Here is a 23,498-nt window from a genome sequence, read left to right on the forward strand (position 1 = left end):
GGGGAGGGGGGCACCAGGAAAAAGACTGAGTAAACCCCTGACTTCCTCTGCAAGTGACCCACTGGTGTGATTGCTCTTATTCTCAACAAATGACCTATTGCCAGTAGGAATATCTGGTTTTTCTCTTGATGCCTTAAACGAGGAGAGAGGATGAAGATATCTCATGGACCAGAAGAGCATAATCCTTCAGTACAATCTCCAGCACCCCCTGTCTATGGTAACCTCCTTCCATCAGTGAACAAAGGCTGGCAGTCTTGCACCCACTGGGAAAACAAATGGACTGGGGGCCAAGTTAGGTGGAACAATTTTCCTTCCCACTTTTTGGGGCCTTGAGAAGGAAGACTCTCCTGATCTGAAGAAGGAGGGGTGAGTATCACCCCTATCCTGCTGTTCCGAATGGAAGAGAAGGATCGAGACTTGGAGAATTGTTGGGTAGTATGAAAAAACTGAGTTTGGCATGACTTTTTCTCAGGCTTGTTGGAAGAAGGTAGGGCATTCTTCATATCCCTAGTCTCTACCAGGTAGGACCGGGATGGGGCCCAAACTCATATGCGTTAGTTTAGAGGCTCTCCTTCCCCAGAGGAGACATATGTTCTGATAGGAATCTATGTTAGCATTTTCTGTCTCTCAGAAAAAAACCATATAAAACATACATGGGGCCCATTCAAGAGGGATCATGCTAACAATGTAATCAAAATGATATTATGTGCATAAGCAAAAAGCGCTTCTGATATCAGCCTGCCTCATGCTTTGCAAAAAAGAAGGGTGTCTCCTCTATGCAGCACCACATGGCAATTTTCTCATACAAGGTTTCTGTCATCAAGAACAAAACCAAAAAAGAAGAAACTGTGAGAGGGGGATTAAAAAAAAAACCTCTCTCTCTCTCTCTCTCTCTCTCTCTCTCTCTCTCTCTCTCATCGAACCCGCATTTTTGTCCTGTGAAAAATATCTTAATTTTCACTTATATTGCTCGCCTGTAGCTAAAGGCTATTAAAACTAATAAGACTAAATCATTTGTGACAGATCTTAGAAAACAGTTTCTGCTTCATGCTACACTCTCGAATGCTCATTAGAAAGAGTGGTTCTCTTTTCAGCAGAATGCACGGCGAATACTTAAAAACGTGTTCCCTCTAACTTTTTTGACAAGTGGCATAGGCTTCTCAGGGCGGGTGGGGAGAGAGAGAGAGAGATTGGCCCAATTGCCATATCAAATATGCCTGGGGAGGGGGTGGGGAGGAAGCATCAAAGCAAAAAGCATTAAGATGAAATGTGGTGGTAAGAAGAAAATCAACACATTTTGTTTCTGATTTGTTAAACTCTTTCCTGGCACTGGTGTAAACAAGCAATTTGCATGTGTTTGGAGGTTGGATTTGTTACTTCCACAAATTAGCATGAAATTCAGCTCCTTTTCCAACAGTCCTTCCAAAAGTGCTAGGAACATTGTGGGAAAGCGTGACTTATCTTAACACTGCCTGAGGGTTGGGGCAGCACAGTGACGTAGCAAGGGGGGGCTGAGGGGGCCATCACCCCAGGTGCCATGGGGGTGTGTGCACATCACAGCACCCTGCCCCATCATGAACAGTTTTATCCTTCTCAGTGCCCTTAGCTTAAGGGCAGCTGAGAAGGACACAACAGGTATGCACCCTGGCCCTGCGAGCCCAGCACTGCTCCAATTAGAGGGTGCCGTTAGAAGGACACAACAGCTCAGAGCGCCCTCCCAATGAGCCCAATGTTGCTCACAAAAGTAGCGCTTAATTTGCAGGGGCCAGGGCAACCCCCTGCTCATGGCACACCCCAAACCCATTGTCATTTTTGCAGGTCTTGCAAAGCGTCTCTGGGCTCGCAGAACACCATGAGCACATCCCGCTTTGCAGCAGTGGGCAGGGGTTGCTCCTGCAGTGCACCCCACCCACATCCACGTCTCCACGGTGCATCCTGTGTGCACCCTGGTGCATGCCCACCCTGTATACAAGCGGAAAATGCTGCACTACTGGGGCTGCATTATGAGTCAAGCTTTCTAGCTGTATCCAACATTCTCTGTCCACCAGCACAAGGCCTCTTGCCCTAGCACAAGGGCAAGCTTTTATTAATTCATATTTGCATTCATTTAAACATTGATAAACTGCAGTTTCATTAAAAATACCACAAGGCAGTGTACTGACTAAAAAGACAGTACAGTGGTACCTCAGGTTAAGAACTTAATTCGTTCTGGAGGTCCGTTCTTAACCTGAAACTGTTCTTAACCTGAAACACCACTTTAGCTAATGGGGCCTCCTGCTGCCACCGTGCCGCAGGAGCACGATTTCTGTTCCCATCCTGAAGCAAAGTTCTTAACCCGAGGTACTATTTCTGGCTTAGCGGGGTCTGTAACCTGAAGCGTATGTAACCCGAGGTACCACTGTATTACAATAAAAACATCAGACACATCAATAAAAGCTAGTTGGCAAAGAATCTCAGGTTTCTGATAATATTTTTTATTAGTTTTCAATTACAATCCAATAATAGCCTCATTATAACAATACTAATTTATCATACAATTACTAATACCAATCATTCAAATACCGAATTATATAATTTAGGTGGCCCACCATGTGCTAGAATTGATGGCTTGATGATTTTCTTTGTTTCTGCGTTCCAAAATCTTATTAATTTCAATTACATTCCGATCATAATAATAATCTTATACAACAACTGCAATATTAATAACTTCTATTTGTGTTGACACATTAAATGATTTATAGAACTACAAGTGAGGTACTCAAACTATATCCTCATTCTTCCTATGTGTGGTAATTATTCTGTCTGTAGTATTTCTTCCTGTCCTTGTAAGATGTTATGTCTTTCTTTCCCCTGGTTGTTGCTGTTATTCATCATGACTTGGGCAGAGCTGATATTCCATTGTTGTTCTAGAAATTTCTCCCTCACTCTGTCCTGTGCTTCATTGTTTTGTAACTTTAACAACAGCTGCAAAAATCACTCTGTCCCAATAAATAACCTGTTTTCACCATTTTTCCACTCAGCCTGGGAAGAAGAGTCGAACTGCAGATGACTCAGTAATGAACCTTATCAGTTCCTTAGCAAGTTCACAGACTCCTTTCATCCTTCTGTCCAACTGAACATATATGAGCAATTATACTTCCCTTCTCACTTGTACATATATCATTTGAACTAACATTCAAAGGAAGGTTGCCAAATCATAAATGTAGAGAAGAAAACTTTATATAAAGAAACACTAGGCTCCCCTCCCCCTGCACTGTCTTTTGCACTGAATGAAGTCTTCTCTCAAGTTCAAACCTTAATGACCTTGCAGCTGGTTCTGTTCCGCAGTTTGTAATCTCATCTCTTCTAGTACGCACCTGTATTTTAAGAAATTAAGCTCTAATTAACAGGAGAACCTCTGCTTCTTAATGGCGGCGTAGGAGAGTTTTCGGCAGGCGAAGTGCTTTTGCACTCAGCACCTCCCTGCCTTCCGTATTCCATGCCAGAGTGAGAGCCAGGTACCGAGATGAACTGCAAGTGAAGCCCATTTCTCCTTGTCCCTGAGGGGAATTTACAAGGATGATTACAACAAATCATCCTTATTTGTCCTTTGCCAACTATCTTCTGCTGTCGTGGGAGCTGCTTCCATTAAGGCAAACTGTAACCGGAAGCCAAGAATCTCAGGTTTGAAAGGCCTAGTGCCATTTGTAGAAGACATCTAAATGAACAGAGATGGCTCCCATCAAACCTTTATTTGCAACGAGTTCCACTTTTTTTTTTAAAAAAAGGAATCCAATGCAACATCTGCACCACTAGAAATTTGTTGCACAACCCATTGGTCACCGTGCAAGGGCAGCAGCCCATATGGTCGCCATGTGAACAGTGCCCATACTGACTGCGAGCACCCATGGCCACTGTACAGCTGGGGGGAGGCAGGGACCATCTTGCCATCCCCCCAGAGTGGCACCTGGGCTGCCCTGCCCCCTCTGCCCCCCACTTTGTACGCCCCTGCTTGGGCCAGTCACACTTCTCTGAAGTCTCTCAGCCCCACTCACCTCACAGAGAGTTTGTTGTGGGGGAGGAAGGGAAAGGAGATGGTTAGCCTCTTTGAGACCCCAGGTCAGGGGTGTCCAAACTTTTTTCAAAGAGGGCCAGTTTTGATGAAGTGAACATGTGTGAGGGCCTACCAAAGTTGTTGACCTTTTTTAAGGATTGAAATTGTTGAGCTTTTCTTGCAATTTTACCCCAAAGTTGTCACGCTTTTTATATGATTGAAGTTGTTGAGCTTTTTAAAGATTCAAGTTGTTGACCTTTTAAGCATGCTTAAGGGGAGTGGAAGGCAGGATATCAAATCCAAACTCCGCTGCCGCCTCCTGCCCCTCCTCCTCCTTCTTCCTCCTCCTCCTCTACTTCAAGATACATACCCTCCAAGCACCCTGATTTTCCAGGGAAAGTCCTGGAACTACGAAAGCTTCTGATTTGATCCAAGTATGCCCCTATTTCCTCTGCCAGCATTGCCACCACTAAGCTCAGGGAGGAGGATAAGCCAGTACTTGTCCTGAATGACAGCGTCAGCAGCAGTGATGAGGGAACATGCGGTTGCTTCTCCATGGCCACCGCTGCCAGCCTCCTTCCTTGGGCAGCTTGTAGTGGCTGCTGGAGAGCAGGAAAGGAAGAGTAGAGGCTGTCTCTGTGGAGGCTGAGCCCCATGTGACACACTGGCTCTAAGGGGCAGGCAGAGCGCAGGGCTGTCCTGGGAGGGAAGAAAGGGAGAGCACAGCAGTCTCGATTTATTTATTTTGTGCATCTGATCAAATCTTGCCCCTTTCTAAAATGTATTTATTGGTATGTGTTTGTTGTTGTAAGTCTACCAAAGAATAAAATAAAATAGGGAATAGATTATGGGGTTTTCTCAGGATGGTGTGCTGTGTCCCATTGGCATGGTGATGGTGGCACTTGCCCTTCCTCTGATAAGAAATGATCTACGGGGATGGGGAACAAAAATTGGGGGCAAGGGGGTCATTTGGGGGACAGCAAGAAATGTCCCTATTTTCATCTGAGGAATTTTAGAGGGTATGGAGATATAGTGATAACCACCAGTTTGGGTAGCTTCTTCCCCTTCTATTTGCCAGGAGGTGATGGGATCAGTGGCCATGATCTTAGTTTTTTTTTATGTTGAGCCTCAGACCATATTTTACACTCTCCTCTTTCACTTATATATGTTATTTTCACTAATACACACATTTCTGCACACATTCTTTGGTTGAAGAATATCTGTGACATTCAGAGATGTACACATTTCCAAGGTGAGAGGTATTTTGCTATCTGTATTGGTTCAGGAGCAGAGAAATCACCTTGCCAACAAAGGTCTGTATAGTTAAAGCTATGGTTTTCCCAGTAGTGATGTATGGAAGTGAGAGCTGGACCATAAAGAAGGCTGATTGCCAAAGAATTGATGCTTTTGAATTATGGTGCTGGAGGAGACTCTTGACTGGAGGAGACTCCCATGGACTGCAAGAAGATCAAACCTCTCCATTCTTAAGGAAATCAGCCCTGAGTGCTCACTCGAAGGACAGATCCTGAAGCTGAGACTCCAATACTTGGCCACCACATGAGAAGAGAAGACTCCCTGGAAAAGACCCTGATGTTGGGAAAGATGGAGGGCACAAGGAGAAGGGGACGACAGAGGACGAGATGGTTGGACAGTGTTATTGAAGCTACCAGCATGAGTTTGACCAAACTGCAGGAGGCAGTGAAAGACAGGAGTGCCTGGCGTGCTCTGGTCCATGGGGTCATGAAGAGTCGGACACGACTAAACAACTAAACAACAAAATTGGTTCAGGAAGTGCAAACTTGGGGTGTTCCCACTGAAATTCCCCATCCGTAACAGACACTGACCTGCAACTGCCCACTTTATTTTTTTTTGCTGGAAGCAGCCCAGAGTGGCTGGGGAAACCCAGCCAGATGGGTGGGGTATAAATAATAAAATTATTTATTTATTTACTTATTTATTTCAACTTTATATTCCACTTAACATAAAAAGGGGTGATATATTTTTTTTTGCAAACTGAGGGCCACATTCCCTTCTCAGCAACCTTCCAGGGGCCACATGCCTGTGTGGCGTAGGGCCAGAGATAAAAGTAGGTGGAGTCACTAATGTAAATTTTACCTTTCTACAATAGGCTAGTTTTTTATACAAATGTACACACCGCCTATCATCCATCCAGAAAAGCAAGATGCATTACTAGAGTTCAAGGGCACATTCCAGCCAGGGAAAAGCATTCAGTTGCCAGAAGGAAGGAAGGATATAGCCCAGGATGATATCCAGTTAAAGAGAACCTGAGGATCCCATTGTTGGAGAAAAGCAAATAGATTTCCTTCTTTTGAGTTTCTAGTTAATGCATTCATTACATTAAACCACATGAAGGTGCTGTTTGTCTACTGATCTAGCTACCCCTTGCTCATAGTCTCCCTAAGTTAACTCCACCCCTTAAAACCTGAGCCATTTTGTTGCTCTCTCCCAACTTCTGATAAGGTGACTGCTGTTTCTCTCTCTCATTACTATTCATCCTGTAAATAGTTCCTTCTAAGATAGTCCTGTTCCTGCACGAATAAAGCCTTTGAACTCCCGAAACTGTAAGTGATTATTCCAATTGAATTCACCCAAGCTACAGAAGATGCAATGATGATGATGCCATTGGGAGGTTACAGCACCTACTGTGGCCTTACAGACTGATATGGGAGAGAATACTTTGTTGCAGCTGGGTCAGATAAAGGTGTCCAGTTGTGCTGCTGCAGATGCACCATGGCATTTTCTCTCTCTGCACTCCTTCCAGAGGTCATTCCTCTTCTGGTCACTTGTTTGGAATGCATGACATTACTGTCTCTTGACAGTGTAGTCACCTGCAAGGGATTCCTACATGGTGAGGTTGATGTTGCCAGCCTTCATGTCATGTTTGCAGACATCTTTGTAATGCACAGTTGTCAACTCTCTGTAGAGCAGGTTCTTGGGGATCCTGCCGCCTTCCATGCTGTGGACATGACCAAGCTTCTTCTTCTTTGGTGATCACTCGTAGCCAAGTAGACTGTTTTAACAATGAGTCCGTAAGTGACTGTGGAGGCCAATTCTGGATCCACACTTCCTTCCACAGTGGGGACGTTGGTTTCTGGGTGGGAGTTGATCACAGTGTGGATTTGCTAAGTGTGCCTTCCTCTTAGCACATTTCTCCCTTGCGTCCTGAGTTTGAGCATCTTCAAAGCCTATGACACCTTTGGTAAAAGCTGTTCTCCAATTGGAGCGCTCGCAGGCAAGTGTTTCCCAGTTGTTGGTGTTTATACTACATTTTTTAAAAATTTGCCTTGAAACAGTCTTTAAACCTCTTTTGTTGACCACCAACATTACACTTTCCATTTTAAAGTTCAGAATAGAGTAGTTGCTTTGGAAGAGCAGGTCTGGGAAAATCCAGACATATGGCAACTCTAGTTTCTTTTTCCTGCTTTGATCTTGATCTCAGCTGAGAAAAGTCGGGGGGGGGGGGTTAAATCCAGAACAGGGTGGAACTCTCAGGTGGGTTCCAGCACCTTTCAAGTGGGTGCCATTGCTATTCTATGAGAACATGGGAGGTATTCATGGTGAGTTCCGATACCCCTTTTTCTAGAAAAATAGTATTGACAAAGGTAATTGTTTGCTTTAAATACCACTGGCAGAAAAGGAGTGGGAAAGAGAGCAGTTGGTGAGATTCCTTGGTGGGTTAGTTAGAAGCATGCTTCGTTAATCTTACAAGGCAATTTAGTTAAATAAATTTTGAAGTGTGTTTTGGATTCCATCTGCCCTGATCCAACAAGAGGGATGCACAGTATCTCCTGTGAAAGAATTTGGCAAACATCATCACATAAAAATTATACCACGGAAAAAGAGATATCAGCTGGAGTTGTTTCCAAAAATTATTCTAAACTAAAATCCCCCCCTGTAAGTTTTAAATGTTCTGTAGTACTTGGGATTTGCATAACAATAACAACCTTGTTGGGTAGGATGGAGCAAGAGATAGGGATTAGCAAACCTGCTGCTGGAGATTTGAACCCAGGTCATCCTGGTTATAGTCTCAAGGACAGAGAATCTGGAGCCCACCATATATTGTTGGACTCCAACTCCCACTATCCCTGTCCACTGGCCATATTGGCTGAGAGCTGATGAGAATTAGTACCCAACAACACCTGGAGGATCATAGGATCCCCATTCCTGCCTCAAATGGTTTAGGAAATGAACCTGCTCACTTCTTAAGATTGTCTTCAACCATGTAGCTGATTCTGTTGACAATGTCTCAGTTCATATCTCAGCTTAACAGGGCTCTTAGGTTTGTTGAGGGGATAAAACTGGGAGGCAAGGGGAGAGAAGAATTATGTATTCTACTCTGGGAGGAAAGGTGAGATATATTTTAACAATAATAATAATGACAGAGTTGTTCCAAAATAATTCTGGTGGCTCATAGAGACAGATGCAAACCCTAATAGAAGCCAATTTATCTCCTGATTTTAAGCTGTGGAAGTTGTTTGTTCCCAGGCCTCTCACCCCAGCTGCCCATCCATATTTTATTCCCTTCTGCTTTCTCCTTGCCTCACAGTCCCTTGTGAGCTCTTAATCAGTTTGTTTCATGGTCACTGAAGTCATGAGGGTGATTTGTTCAGGGTAAAACAGGAAATTGAAATAGAGCAGGAGCATGGAGACATTTTCTGCTCCCCTTCTCCCTGACTAACTTTCTTGTCCACTTCAGCTGTTCCTTTCTCTTCTTTTCTTTCGTGGGCATGAGTTGAAATAAATTAAACTTCCCAGAGGCAAAACGACTCTGAGATAAAATTGGAATATATTGATTAGGCTCTTTGAGGCTGATGGATTGGCCTCTTCTGTTTTATAAGCACATTTACCTACATAGCGCTAAAAAATAGTTACTTAGGATCTGGCAACCAATTGTGTTTGTTTACATCAGTGACACTGGCATACACCTGTAGTTGTGTGCCAAGGCCCCATGACTTGCAGTTCCCTAGTGATTAATAAACACGGACACAAGTGTTTTGGATTATGGACTAAAACAGGCCACAACTCTATTGGTTACAGATGTGAGTGGTTTGACTTAGGCATTGGGTTAAACGAGGCTATATCTCAACTCCTGCCCATCTACAGGGAGTCCATGGAAGGGTAAACCACCAGTAGGGGGAGCCCTATGACTTACATCAAATAGGGGCACCCAAGAGGTCCCCTTTGGGGTTGTGGCATGGTCCTAGCCTATGTCTGGGCATTACACAGGATCCCCACACCCGGATCGCTTTAACAGGATACCCTTAATGGGGATGGAGGTGGAGGCTGCAACCTTCAGTTCATCACACAAAGGCTTACCCAATGCCTAACTGCCCCTCAAGTACAAACAGCTTGTCACCAACACCCTCACATTTGCAAACAATCTCTGATGATCTCTGCAATGCCATTTAACCAGACATCGTTGCCAACATTGGAAATATGTACCCTGTCATTATGAAACAAGGCCTCCTGGTCGAAGGTGATGGCTGGGTGATGTATCACATGGCCTTTCAAATGTTGCACCTTTGGCACAACTGCACAATTAGCTTTCTTTATAGCTCTCTTAATGGCAACTGGGTCAGGGCAATCACGCCAGCAACACCTCTCCAATAGCTGGGACCAGATTATGGTTAAATCAGGGTACAGGGCAGCAAGCTTATCAAAGCCCTCTTTAATGTTCCAGGTTAGGTCAATGCCCTTCCTTAGAGCCAAGTTGTTTTTGCCCAGCTAAATGACCAACGCATAAGCCCAACAGCCAAATCACACAATAAAATGAACAGAAAACAGTGAAGCCTGTCCTGTGTCACACAAGCAAAGCAGCCAAATCAAACACACACACACATTTACAAATCATGCACAACCACGCACACCTGAGAGCCAGGCAACCACCAAGGAGGAAAGTCGATACCAGGGGGAAAGCCAACAACTCCTCAAGCTGTAATAAAAAAATCACAACTGAAAGCTAACACACACTGCTTTACAATATTTTTAAGAAGCTAAGATAATCAGGGGAAGCCTAGTGGGTGGCCATAGCACAGCTGATCAGTGTTCCAATCACAGCTCACAACCCAGCTGCTGCCAAAAGCATATGAAAAAAACCACCCACCCACCAGGCAGTCCCAAAAAATAAATAGGAACCAAATCACTGACAAGCGGTTTCACCCCAACCGACCACGCCCACACACTCCCTTGTCTTTGAGGCTGCAGGCACTGCATAGTCGTCCACTGCACAGCTGATGAGGGAGTCCCTTCTCGGCTGCCCCGCGTTGAACCGACTCTTCAGTGGCTGCAAAGGGAGAGCCCTTGATGATTCTGCTAGACAAAACCATACAGCTAGGGAAGGAATCAGTGACTGAAGAGATCTGGTACAGGGGTGAAAGAGGAGAGCCCCCTGGCTGCGCTGTGGTTTTAAATTTCCCATGGCCATGCCCTCTTCTGGTGCTGATTGGCCAGCCGAGCCACACTGGGCATGACACACCTGGGGTCGGCACGAGGGGGGCGTCAACTTCCCACCCCAAGCCAGATCATTGCAGGGACGCCGATGCCTGGCCGCAGCATTGTCCACCGAGAAAGATGAACGGACTTTCCATGCTGTCCAGTCTCATGCAGCTGCTTGACTGATGAGATCAAGGTGAGGCCATCTTGTTTTGTGGCAACTGGAAGATGGTCCCCCAAGGTTAGTGGATAGATAGCATCCATTGGGAAACATCTGGACTGATGTGTGAATATCTGATTTGTGGGGGTTGCCCTAGAGATAGGATGGGGGCAGTGAAAGGGAAAGATTTGCAAGTGCTTGTGATGACAATGATTGGAACAGCAGTGGCGGCGGAGGTGTCTATGTGGCAGGTGGTGTAAAATAAGTCAGAAAACTAATACATTTCATATGTGTCATAATTAATAAATGGGCGTACTTAGTGGCCAGATGGATCCAGAAACAGGCATTCAGATGAGTATATAATGCAATGAAATATGGATTCAGTGTAGGACAACTTGGAGAGGAAGCATAAGAGGGACTGAATGATCTATATATCTGCAAGTTAACAGTACACCAAGGCATAGTTCTTCTCTGGTTCTAGTGTCTGATTAAACCACGTGCAGGCCCCTAGGCAATCACAATCTCACCCCCACCCCCACCAACCACTGTGCATGAGCTCTAGTGGGATAATATTGAACTAAGAAAGCTTGATTGTACAGTGGTGCCTCGCAAGATGAAAAGAATCCGTTCTGTGATTCTCTTCGTCTAGCGGTTTTTTCGTCTTGCGAAGCAAGCCCATTGACGGATTAGCGCTATTAGTGGCTTTTAGTGGCTTATCTGCTGATCGGATCAGCTGATAAGTGACTTAGCGGCTTAGAAAAAGGGGGGGAAAGGGGAAAAAAACCAGCAGGAACTCGCAAGACATTGTCGTCTTGCGAAGCAAGCCCATAGGAAATTCGTTTTACGAAGCACCTCCAAAACGGAAAACTCTTTCGTCTAGCGAGTTTTCCGTCTTGCTAGGCATTCGTCTTGCGGGGCACCACTGTAATTTTCTTTCAAAATCAAATCAATATCATTTTGATCTGTTGTTTGATCTAAAAGGCATGGGACCCATAGACCAGTGCCTACTCTGCCTATTTGGTAATCTGACATTGTCTGCACACCAGGCCACACCTCTCACCTTGACCCATACAAAATGGATCTTGAGAAGCGTGCATGTTGCTCCTCTGCATTTCATCACGATCACCTAGCAATGTAGGCCAGGCTAAGATGGAATGAGGAAACTTTTTCACCCTAAGGGCAACCTTCTGGGGCAGGGCGAGGGGCACTAGCTAGAGGCAAAAGTGGGCAAATGTGAATTTTAACTTCGTACATCCATAAAAGGGGTGCTAACTTGAATAAAATATTTGGGGGGGGGCAGTAAGGCCCACCCCACATAATCAGTCACAAGGTGTGGCACATGAACACAGTTTGAATGGCAATGCCCAGCAACCTTTTTTGGGGGGGAACCCCTCATATATTTAAGGCGGGGGGGGCATAGAGACCTCAGCCCCTAGGAGTTGGCTCCTATGCTCAGGCATGCTGCCTCCAAAGAATGTAGGGAGGAAGTAGCCATCAGCACTAGTAGCCATTAGCTTTATTCTCTATGAATTTTCCAAATCCTTTAAAAAAGCCATGGCTGGCACTACATCTTGTGGGAGCAAATTCCACAGTTTTAACCACTGTGGTGTCAAGAAGTACTTTACTTTGCCTGTCCAGAATCTCCCAACATTCAGCTTCATTGACTGTCCCCAAGTTCTACTGTTTTGAGAGAGGGAGGAGGGGGTTAATTTCCCAAGAATAGAAACCTGCAAATAGGGCTGGCCTCTGAAACATGGGGGTAATTGCACTGTATATTAAACCAGCACCATAACATGTGCCCAATAGCTAATTGTCAGCCAGTTCAATTATTTCAGCAGCAGAATAACATGATGGTGATATTTCGCCCTGGTGAGCGGTTGAACTGCTGAGCTTTGTACTTGCTGCAGCTTCTAGGCCAAGCTCAGTGGTGGCCTGACATGGACCATATGGCTTTACTTTTTATTTGTAAGCAGCTCAGCAAATCTTCACTATTGAATGGTTTATAAATGAGGCAAACAAATAAATGGTGCTGGTGAGGATAGGACATGGACAGTGATCTGCAACATGAGAATAAGGATATTATAGTGATATCCCTAGCGTCATCAGTGAAACACTTGAGAGATGCTGTGGGATCCCTGCTCCCATCACACCCAGTCAGTATGGCCAGAGATCGGGGACTATGTCAGTTGCAGTCCAGCAATACGCAGTAGGGTTGCGTGCTGGAATTGGTCAGTGCCTGAACCGAATCTGATTTGGGTAAAGTGATGTTTTGGACAAGTTGGATGGAAACAGACCTGGGTCAGGGTTTCTGGAGCAATCTGTGGCTGTCCAGGAGCAGTGCTTTAGGTGGGAAGGAGGAGCTTTGGATACACACACCTGTTCCCACCAGGGAACACATTCACAGCATCAAACTGAGCAGAACTGAACCCTCTGCTCACTAGCTAGTGAGTGGAGCCTTGAATCCTACTGGCTGCAGGGAGCACACTGGCAAACAGCACCCAGAATAATTAACCCTACTGCTTTCTGCGGTGGAGTCAAAAGAGGGGGAGGAGATTTAGTGTCTCCTTGCTTCTCCCCACTGTATGTTTATTTAGGGTTTTGAAAACCCCAGTTAAACATTAGCCTTGTCAGCCCATTCCCCAACAGTTATTCAAAGCTAGATCCAGATGAGGTATCCTCTGGCTTAGTGCTGATCAGGGCCCACAGAAAGACCAGGCAGGGAACAGCCCTAACATTCAGAGGCCACAGGTTCCCTTCCCCTTCCTATATATGAACAGAGTGGATATAAGTTTCTCACACCATATTTGATGTGGGGGAAGGAAAGTTTGCTTTTGATTTTGGTCCCTAAAATCAGTTCAGATAGCCTCCAGCCAAATATCACAACTGAAGCACAATAGCCTTTTAAATGTGGACAAAAAGCATAGATGAGGATATTTGTTTTACGCTTGGGTTCCAGTTGCCAAGAGAACAATATGAACTCTCTTCATGCTGGTACTGTTCCACATTATTTTCATTTGTGCATTGCAAGGTTTCTTAGATATATTATTGTGTGGTGTATCAGTGTGTTACATATAAGAGGCACTGTTAGTGTTTTTCTGCAGATCTGAGGCTTGGAAATATGGAGGCATGGAGAAAAAGACAAAAGTGTTAACGTTTTGCGACTCTGATCACACTGCCCAAAAGCCTTGATTGCCATGGAAACAGCCCTAAGCTTCATCGTATCTAATGTTGATTTCCCACAACAAGTCCTTAAAACCCCCTTTGTTTCTTTCAAGGAAGGAAGGAAGGAAGGAAGGAAGGAAGGAGGCACAGGACAACCTGCAAAGGGCCAGATGCCAATCATGGCTGTGACCAGAGGCAAAAGTAGGTGGAGATGTGGATGTAAATGTTACCTTTGTACAGTACATTAGTCACAAACCTATCTCTATCATCCGTTCAAGCAAGCAAGAGGCATTATCAAAGTTCAAGGCACATTCCAGCCAGGCAAAAGCACTCAATGAGGGTGCAATGAAGGTCTGTTATGGTGTGTGGCTGGGGAAAGAGGATGTGACCGGGGAAAAATTTCAAGGGCCCAAAAGAAAGACATGGAGAATCACAAGTGAGCCCCTAAGCATCACATTCCCTGCACATGGACTACTGGATTTATGAGCCTTTATTAGCCGGGGAGGGGGGGGGAACCTTCGTAGATTACATGCCAGGGGTGGCTGTGGCCAAAAGTGCAATGTGCCCCCCCATGCATGCAAAAATACTAGGAGGTGGTCACCCGGTGGGGTAATAGCCTTCCAGCAGTCACTACCACTTATTGGAAGGGGCAAGGGGGCAGCAAGGTGAGGAGAGCACAGATGCACTGGCAGAGTCAATCCTAGAACTTCTTCTCTTATGCCCTGCCCTCACCACTGCCTTGCCTCCTCATCCTCCTGATAAGCATCACTGACCTGTCACCAGGAAGCCATTGCTGCCACTTTGCCCTGGCAGGCAAGCCTCTCTTGAGACATGGAGGATGGAGGGCTATTGCTCCATCTTCTTTTTTTTAATTAACCAAACCCATGAATTAAGTTGGTGTGTGTTGTTGTGCACATTCCACCCAATGTACATTTTTTACATACAGTTTCATATGTCCCTTTGCACAGTGGTGGCTGGTGTCCATTGGGACTGGTCGGGCAGGAGGTAGGGAGACCAGCAGTAGGTGGAGACAGGGAGCTAATAATAGGCAGAGACAACTAATTCTAGTTATGTACCCATCTTCCTCTCAACTAAGTTCTACAAAGGCAAATCTGAGCATAGGAAGGGAGCCAACACTCAGTGGCACCCCCTGTGCAAGTTTTAAGTAAAAGGGCAAGCTGGTGGAGGGGCTAGCCATGGGCAGAATGAGGTTGGTAGGTCAGTTCCCCATTCACCCTAACCAACCAACCTCCTCTGCATTTGTTTATACATTTTTGCAAACAATTCTCATAACCTAATGCATTTTTTTAAATGCATGCTTTGTGTGTATATGCACTGTTCTCTGATGTACATTCCTTTTTAGATGTGCTTTATCTCACCTGATGTACTGCAAATTTGGAAGGATAACTAAGGCTCATTTCACATATCTGTTTGAGAAACACAAATTAGGTAGGCACACATCAAAATGTTCACTGAACCCACTCTCAACCCCCATATCCCTGGCAGGAACTGCTTCTCTCTCTTTTTTATTTTTTAGGTTTGGGAGGTTCACTTAAGTTAATTGTTGTACATGAGTTGGAAAGAGGGAAGGAAAGAATAGAGGGAATTCGTATAATGCAGGTGGCTGTTAGAGAATAATGGTCCCAGTGAGTGGCATGTGCGAGTCCTTCCATTTAGTGGGCAAAGGAAGCAGCGGTGTTGGACTGATATGTTTAACACACAGGCAGCTAATGAGCAAGCAAGCATCACATTTATCCACCAAAACCTGATTTCCCCCCTCCTTTGCACGGCAGGAGTGATTGCATTATGAAGGGCTTCAGCTCCATAGTTTCTAATTTAAGAATAAATGACCTAATTAGGATTGTTGCAGAGAATCAGAGTGAGAGGGAGCTGATTGTGCACCGGGTATCATCCACATACAATGTGCAATGTTCAGTTTCACTTTGAAAAGCTGGTGCAATTTTCAGATGGGAGATATTACCCCAGGATTTGGGGGGCAAGGTGGAAACAGTCTCTCACACTGCTTCAGAGTTTCTCCCCCTTGACATTTCCTGCTGAATTTGCAGGTTTTAATTACCTGCTGCCTGGTACCTACTAAAAAGGGGAGAAAGGAGCTTCATGGAATGATAAGCTTCATTTCACCCCTTTTAGTTTAATCTAGAGCTAGAGGTTTCTAACCTCCTACCTGAGAGTCCAGGGTCCATCTCATCCCAGGGACTATTCAAGCAGCTGATATACATTGGGATTGTCCAACTAAGTCCTAGTTAAAGTAGACCCACTGAAATTGATAGACCTATCAATGGGTCTGTTCTGAGTAGGACTGATGTTGGCTGCAGACCATGTTAAACTTCCCTATACTGGACTCTCAGATATTCTTGGGGGAAAGGACATGGCTCAGCCGTAGACCATCTGCTTTTGCATACAGATGTTCCCAGGTACAATCCCAGGAATCTCAAGGAAGAGCTGGGAATGTTCTCTGCCTGAGGTCCTGGAGAGCCACTCCCAGTTCACATAGACAATGTCAGATGGACCAGTGGTCTGACTCAGCTTAAGGCAGCTTCTTATGTTCCTATGACTCCCCTTCTATGCTCCAGTTGTTCCTTCTAGTTTCACCTCTCAACTTTGACTGGGCTGGCACTAGTTCCCCACTGAATCGGCCACCTGGATCCTCCTAGTTTCAGTCCAAAATGGAGTTCCTCTTACTGCCCTTGGTCTCCAGTGTGGTAGTGCTCTTTATCGCCAAAGCCCCTGTTCCTAATCCTGTCCTTCCTCCAGTGCAGTTTCTGGCTTGAAACTGCTGCTTTCTGTCTGCCACTGTCTGCACCCACTCTTTGTATGGCCACAGTGTGGATAAGAGTGTGACAGGCATACAGCTGCTACCACACAGCCCCAGCATACTGGTCTATTCTTCTGGTGGTGCTGGAAGATGCAGAACATGGAGAATGGCACCACCAAGTGGAACCATCCATGGCTCCCCTTTTCATTTTCTGAATGTTGCAGCAGCCACTGCGCATGCCCAGTCTGCTACACCTTTCCATCCATACATACTGATACGTATTTGCAATAATGATAGATCAAACACTGCAAAAAAACAAAACAAAACCCCCCCCAAAAAAACATAGAGAGAGAGGTTTCAAGGCCTGGTCTGACACTTTGGAGCAGCTACGATCCAATCCAGAATTACCTGGGGCTGACCCGACACCAGCGGCAGAGAAAGCCACTCAGGCGCCTGGGGCAGTGCGACCAGGGGCAGGGCAAACCACTCATAGGGGCGGGGTGCACCGTGGGGCCTCCAAAGTCTGCCCACCTCCTCCCACTCAGCCGCCCTACAGGTGGGGGGGGCAGCAGGAGAAACGCATGGCTCGGGCGCGCTGCAGGCGCGTAAGTGCTGCCTGGCATTTTGTCACCCCCCTCAGTGGTGACACCCAGGGCAGCCTGCACCCACCACACACCCCTTCCTCCGCCCCAGCCCGAAACATATCTGGGCCCTGAACTGATTCAGTTAAAACATAATAACTTAATATTTGCCAACAAAAGTTTTTAATGCCAAGCCAATTCTGAATCAAGTCCATCACTAAAGAGAATGGGTGATTTTATATATGTGGAGATTAAAGTGGGGGAGTGGGAAGGAAGCTGGGAAGTCTCCAGTGCCTGCTCTCTCTTGTTTTCTGGACATCTATTTTATACCATACATATACTCAATAAGCAGGAAAGTCAATTCCGTGAGTACAGTGGTACCTCGGGTTACAAACACTTCGGGTTACAAACACTTCAGGTTACAAACTCCACTAACCCGGAAGTAGTACAGTGGTGCCTCGCAAGACGAAATTAATCCGTTCCGCGAGTCTCTTCGTCTTGCGGTTTTTTCGTCTTGCGAAGCACGGCTATTAGCGGCTTAGCGGCTTAGCGGCTATTAACGGCTTAGCGGCTATTAACGGCTTAGCGGCTTTAAGAAAAAGGAAACAAACTTGCAAGAACTCACAAGACGTTTCGTCTTGCGAAGCAAGCCCATAGGGAAATTCGTCTTGTGGAACGACTCAAAAAACGGAAAACTCTTTCGTCTAGCGAGTTTTTCGTCTTGCGAGGCATTCGTCTTGCGGGGCATCACTGTACCTTGAGTTAAGAACTTTGCCCTAGGATGATAACAAAAATCATGCAGTGGCGGCAGTGGGAGGCCCCATTAGCTAAAGTTATACCTCAGGTTAAGAACGGTTTCAGGTTAAGAACGGACCTCTGGAATGAATTAAGTTCGTAACCCGAGGTACCACTGTACCAATCTCTCTATCACCAAAACACCATTCACCCCAGTTTGTAGGAGACAGAAAATCTTTAAGAGGGGGTACCTAATGGTGTGTGTGTGTGATTGAGATTGGTGGGGCAGTGCCTCACCAGCCCCAATGGACCAGTCTTCACTGCTGATGGATAATGTGGGGGTCGAGGGTCGGAATGGAGCATCTTGAACAAAAGCACTCTACACTGTGAATGTTGTTACAGTTCCCACTTGTCCAAAATGGAACTTTCCAAAATGGAAGTTTCCAATCCCTACGTTCCAAAGAGGGCTGTATTCAATGTTAGTCCTGTCAGAATAGAACCAATCAGATAGAGGGACATAACCAACTTAGGTATGTTACTTTCATTGGGTCTACTCTGATTACAACTTAATTGGATACAACCCTCAAGTTGCCTTCTCAATGGGATCTTTTGCTTTTCATTGTGTGTGAATATGCATACACACATGCAAACATGTGCTCACATGCACACATACCACATAGATCTTATTGTGAGGCACAGAAACAGGAAGTGTGAGGTACATCCACTTCCTGGCTTCACCCACAGCTCTGACTGTGAAACACTTGCTACAGCAGAGATACAGATTTATTTATGTATTTAAAAAACCCTTTTTGTAAGCATTTAGCTAATAAATGTTGAAACATGCTTCAGGTTTTATGCAAAAAAGAAAAAAAGAAAGAAAGAAAGTGCCAAATCTCCCCAACTCCTTGTATTCATAGCCTGGCACTATCTGATATTGGAGGAGCAAGTAGATAAAAGAGCTTATCAAATGAATGTTTATGAGAATCAAACTTGAAAGAAAATAATAATAATAATAAAAATCTGAAGACAGATTGAAAAGAAAGCCAAGCTCCCTGTTGTGTTTTGTTTAATGTTTTTCCAATTTTGATCCATTCATTTGGCAAATGGCCTGAACTCACCATGAATTAAAGAACTATGTGTGCTGTGCCAAATGTTTGAAGATTCCAGACTGCCATGGGGAGAGGAGAGTGGGCCTCTTATATGTGGATTTGTGTTCCAGATGAAATTGCCTGGTTCCGTGGGGTTTGAGTGAAGGACACTGCGAAGGTTGAGGGCTCTTCTTCATTGGAAGTTTTTAAGCAAAGGTTGGTTGGCCATCCTTCACGGATATTTTAGTTGAGATTCCTGTGTGGCAGGGGGTTGGACTAGATGACCCTTGAGGTCTATGATTCTATGGTCTATTTTCTAGGTGTTCTGTACAATAATGTGAACCAGTGTGGTGTAGTGGTTAGAGTGTTGAACTAGGATCTGGGAAGCCATGGTTCAAATCCCTGCTCAGCTGTGAAGCTTACTGGATGACCTTGGGCCAGTCACTATCTCTGAGTTTAGCCATCACCACCACCCCAGGTTGTTGTTGGAATTCAATGAGGAGAGAGAGAACCATGTACCGTATTTTTCGCTCTATAACACGCATCTGACCATAACACGCATGTAGTTTTTAGAGGAGGAAAACGAGGAAAAAATATTCTAAATGAAACAGTGGATGTATGATTTTTATGGTTCATGCTGTGGCCACAGACATGTGATCTGACAGTGAGTTTGGGGTAGCCCAATGCAAAAATCCTGAGGATCCATGTGGATCCGTGCTTTGTAACCACATTTTAAGTGGGGAGGGAAGGAAAAGAACTCAAGGGACAAGGAGCTTTTCCGCGGGGAGGAGGGAGGGAAAGAGCACTGTTGCTTTAAAGGTATACTTAAGGTATTTGCCCTGTGCCTGGGTTTTTTTTTCCATTTAACAGTTTGCAGCCTTTTCCTTCCGCTCCTTGTTTTGAGGCGGAATAGATTTGAGCAAGTGAGGAGGACTTGGGATTGCAGGGGATTTGCCATTAGCTGTGTAAAAGTGCTCCTCCTTGCAGCCTGAATGGTAAGCAGCCACCAGCAGCAGCAATAGAATGGAGCACAAAAAAGCGGTAGGGGCACTAGGACCCAGACAATGCTCAAATCTATCCTGCCTGAAAACAAGCTGCTCCATCCCAGCCGATCAGCTGAGACGCGGGGGATTTGCGAAGTTTTCCCCTCTCCCTCATGCCCTCCCCAGCCTTTTTTTTTTTACTTCCTGGTTTTCACTGCGTGGCTCAGAGCTAGAGGTTGGTTTTATTTTGCTGCTGGTTGCTTAAATTTTATCTTTCCTGCCGTCTCTCTGCAGCCTCATTGCTCTGTTTAGAGAGCGCGCAGACCTTTGCAAGCGTCTCTCCCTCCCGTTTAAGCGGCTGCTGCCGGCTTTGCTGCTATGGCTCTCCTTCCCTCCCTCCTTCCTGGCTCCAGGTCGCTTTAAAGAAAGCAAAGTGAGAGCCTCGTAGAGCGTGTAAGTGGCTCCCGCTTTGCCTGACTGACGGCAGCCATGGCTCTGATCCGTGCATTCGCTCCTTAACACGCACAGGCATTTTCCCTTACTTTCTCGGAGCAAAAAAGTGCGTGTTTTGGAGCGAAATTTACGGTATACCACACTGGGGTCCTTGGAGAAAAAGTTGGTATATTAATGTAATAAGTAAATAAATATGAAGTTGATACATGTGTGCTGCTGTGCCACTGGAAATCATATTTGTATACCAGCCATAGTACAGAGCTGCTTGAAGATTCATTTGTGCAATAAACCCTGCCTAGGGTTTGTCTTTGCAGGGGAGGGTGTGGAGCAATCCAAGTGGTTTTTATTGAGAGCAAGGGGTGAACAGCACAGGACTGTTATTTTCTTGCATGCACCCACAAAGCAGTCTAGTCAACCCAAGAACAGACTGTACATGTACAAAATATCAGTTCACATCCTGAACTGGAAAACAACCTCTAGGGGAAATGAGCTGGAAGGCTCTGTGGCATTAGACTTCTAGATTAATGCTAGATCATTCAAAGTTTGTGGGTTCAAGTTCCAGCAGGGCCATGGTTGGGAGTGGGCCATGGCTTAATGGTAGAGTTTCTGCTTTGCATGCATAAGACTCCTGGTTTAATCTCAAGGTAGGGTTTGGGAGATAACATTCTCTGAAGCAGCTGGAGAGCTGCTGGTGGTCAGTGTAAAGACTACTGAACCTAAATTGGGCCAGTGGTATGACTCAATTTAAGGCTGCTTCTTATGTTGCTACAGCACAACCACTAAGTTTTCTTTGAAGATTTTTGGGAATGGCTGTAGCTCAGTGATAGAGTATTTGCTTTGCCTGCTGGAGGCCCCAGGTTCAATCCCTGGCATTTCTAGGTTGGGCTGGGAGAGAACCTTGACTGAAGTCCTGGGGAATCTTCTGCCCATCAGGCAATGCACTGCCAGCTGATCCAATGGCCTGACTCAGTATAAGGCAGCTTCCTATGATCCTATGATGTTTGATTAGCAATACCCTGAGCATTACAATCTGAATAAACTCTGAACAAGGCGATTATGAGCATTGGCAGCATTTCTTAGTAGTCTTTCCAACATTGCAGCGACAGAGCTACTGGCAAAGGTTAGGGGAAAGCAACTGAGTGCTATGGGATAGCTTAGTCAGTGAAACCAACTGCCACTCTTCCACTTATACAAACATCTTGGAGGCTTTTGAACAAAACTGAACCGGACAGGTGCATTTCTTCATATGCAGACATTTATGATGAAGTGAGCAAAAGTTTCCTTTTATTAACCAGCCACAATCCCTGCTCTGGGTGTGAGAAATGTCTCATTCTTTCTTTGTAGCCTGGAGGGGAGATTTAGCTGCTGACAACAGGCGCATACAGAGATAACCCCTCCTCTGTGCTGCTTCTCCAAGCTCTTTACCACACACAAAAACCACTGACATCTTAGGTGGCATTGTGATTCCTTGTTCATTGCTCCTGCCAAAACCAGCTGTGCTGCCCCATTGCCTGTGGCAGGTGAAACAAGGCAGTGAGGTGAGAGACAGCACACCTAGAGACAACCATGCAACTGTCACTGCATTAGCTCTTTCCTCTTCACAAGCTAAAGGCTGGGTCTTTGGGAAAACTAATGCCAGAACAGGAAACATTTTTTGCTTGCAGCCCAAACCTAGGAACACTGGACTCTTATACTGTGACAGACCATCCATCCCTCAAACTCAGTGTTGTCCACACTGACTGTCATCAGCAACCCAGGGTTCTTTCCCAGTCCTACTTGGAGATGCTGGGAACTGAACTTGGGAACTTCTACATGCAAGACAGGTGCTCTACCCCTGGAGAACCTCCTAAAGGACACACAAAGGCCAGGTTCCTCTAGGCCTCTCCATCTGGCTCTTGGCATTCTGCCCAGGACATGCCTCTTCCCCCAGGTCACACTCCTCAATGGGCTTGCTCTGAATCTTAATCCAGTGTTTTTTTACCTAGCTGGAATGCATACTGTGCTAATACACCTTCACTTGCCTGGATGAAGAGTGAACCATCTGTTGCCCAGAAAAGGAACAACTGCAGTGATCTTCCTGTGAAATGCCCTGAGTATAGGGTGGTATATACATTCAAATCATCATCATCATCATCTCCCCACCACCACCATCCTGTATGATAATAAACACTTATAAGAACATTGTAATGAAGTAGTGCCTGGGTTTACTTTTTTCCTTCTCTATCTCAATTATTTTATCCTTTTGTATTGTGTCATTCCTCTTCATGGATCACTGCCTTGCCATGGCGAAGGGGCTTGAATAACTCAGAGAAGCTATGAACTATGCCAAGCAGGGCACCCAAGATAGACAGGTCATAGTGGAGAGTTTTGACCAAACGTGATCCACCTGGAGGAGGAACCGGCAAGCCACTCCAGTATCCCTGCCAAGAAAACTCCATGGACAAAGACAACAGGCATATAAATGGAAGACAGAAGTGCCTGGCGTGCTCTGGTCCATGGGGTCACGAAGAGTCGGACACGACTAAATGACTAAACAACAACAATTGTGACATTTAAATTGTGAGGACTTTCCTATTATTGATCATTGTAAGCATTCTGGAAGCCCCCTCTTCTTTTGGCCAAAGAAATGCTTTAAGCAAATAAATAAACACACTTCATGCCTATCATGGTCTGGGATATTGAAAGGGTTTCAGAAGCCTTCCAAGGGATAAATAAAACCATCTGTTACTCTTCATTTTGCCTGCTGTCCCTCAATTACATCAGGATCTGAGTCATGATTTGCTATCCTATTGGGTCCAGAGAATGAGCAACACCTGACTTTTAATAAACTGTGACAATCTGCTATCAGCTGTAGGCACTGTAGATCAACCTTGTGTGGATAAGTGACTCAGTTTCTGGGCATGATGAATCACGAGGGGAGCAAAGATATGAAAATCCTTTCAGTCCATACAAATAAAAATAAGATGTGATTTTTAAAATGCTATGTTTGGGATGTATGAGCCACACTCCCATAATCCATCACCCAAAATAAACCAGTTTTATTTAGCATCTGCGTGACAGCAAAAGAGGACCAA

General features: G+C 45.3%; 1 long non-coding RNA gene across 1 annotated transcript in view; it reads right to left on the minus strand.

Moving 5' to 3' along the window:
- The window catches only part of LOC310698658, a 268,507-nt gene that overhangs the window by 51,365 nt on the left and 193,644 nt on the right, over positions 1-23,498 (minus strand). Inside the window, exon 2 of the long non-coding RNA XR_014521667.1 lies at positions 17,615-17,921. This is a non-coding gene — a long non-coding RNA (uncharacterized lncRNA). The remainder of the gene's footprint in view (positions 1-17,614; positions 17,922-23,498) is intronic.

Source organism: Podarcis liolepis (assembly GCF_965112155.1).
Source record: "Podarcis liolepis genome assembly, chromosome: Z".
NCBI classification, from domain to species: Eukaryota; Metazoa; Chordata; class Lepidosauria; order Squamata; family Lacertidae; genus Podarcis; species Podarcis liolepis.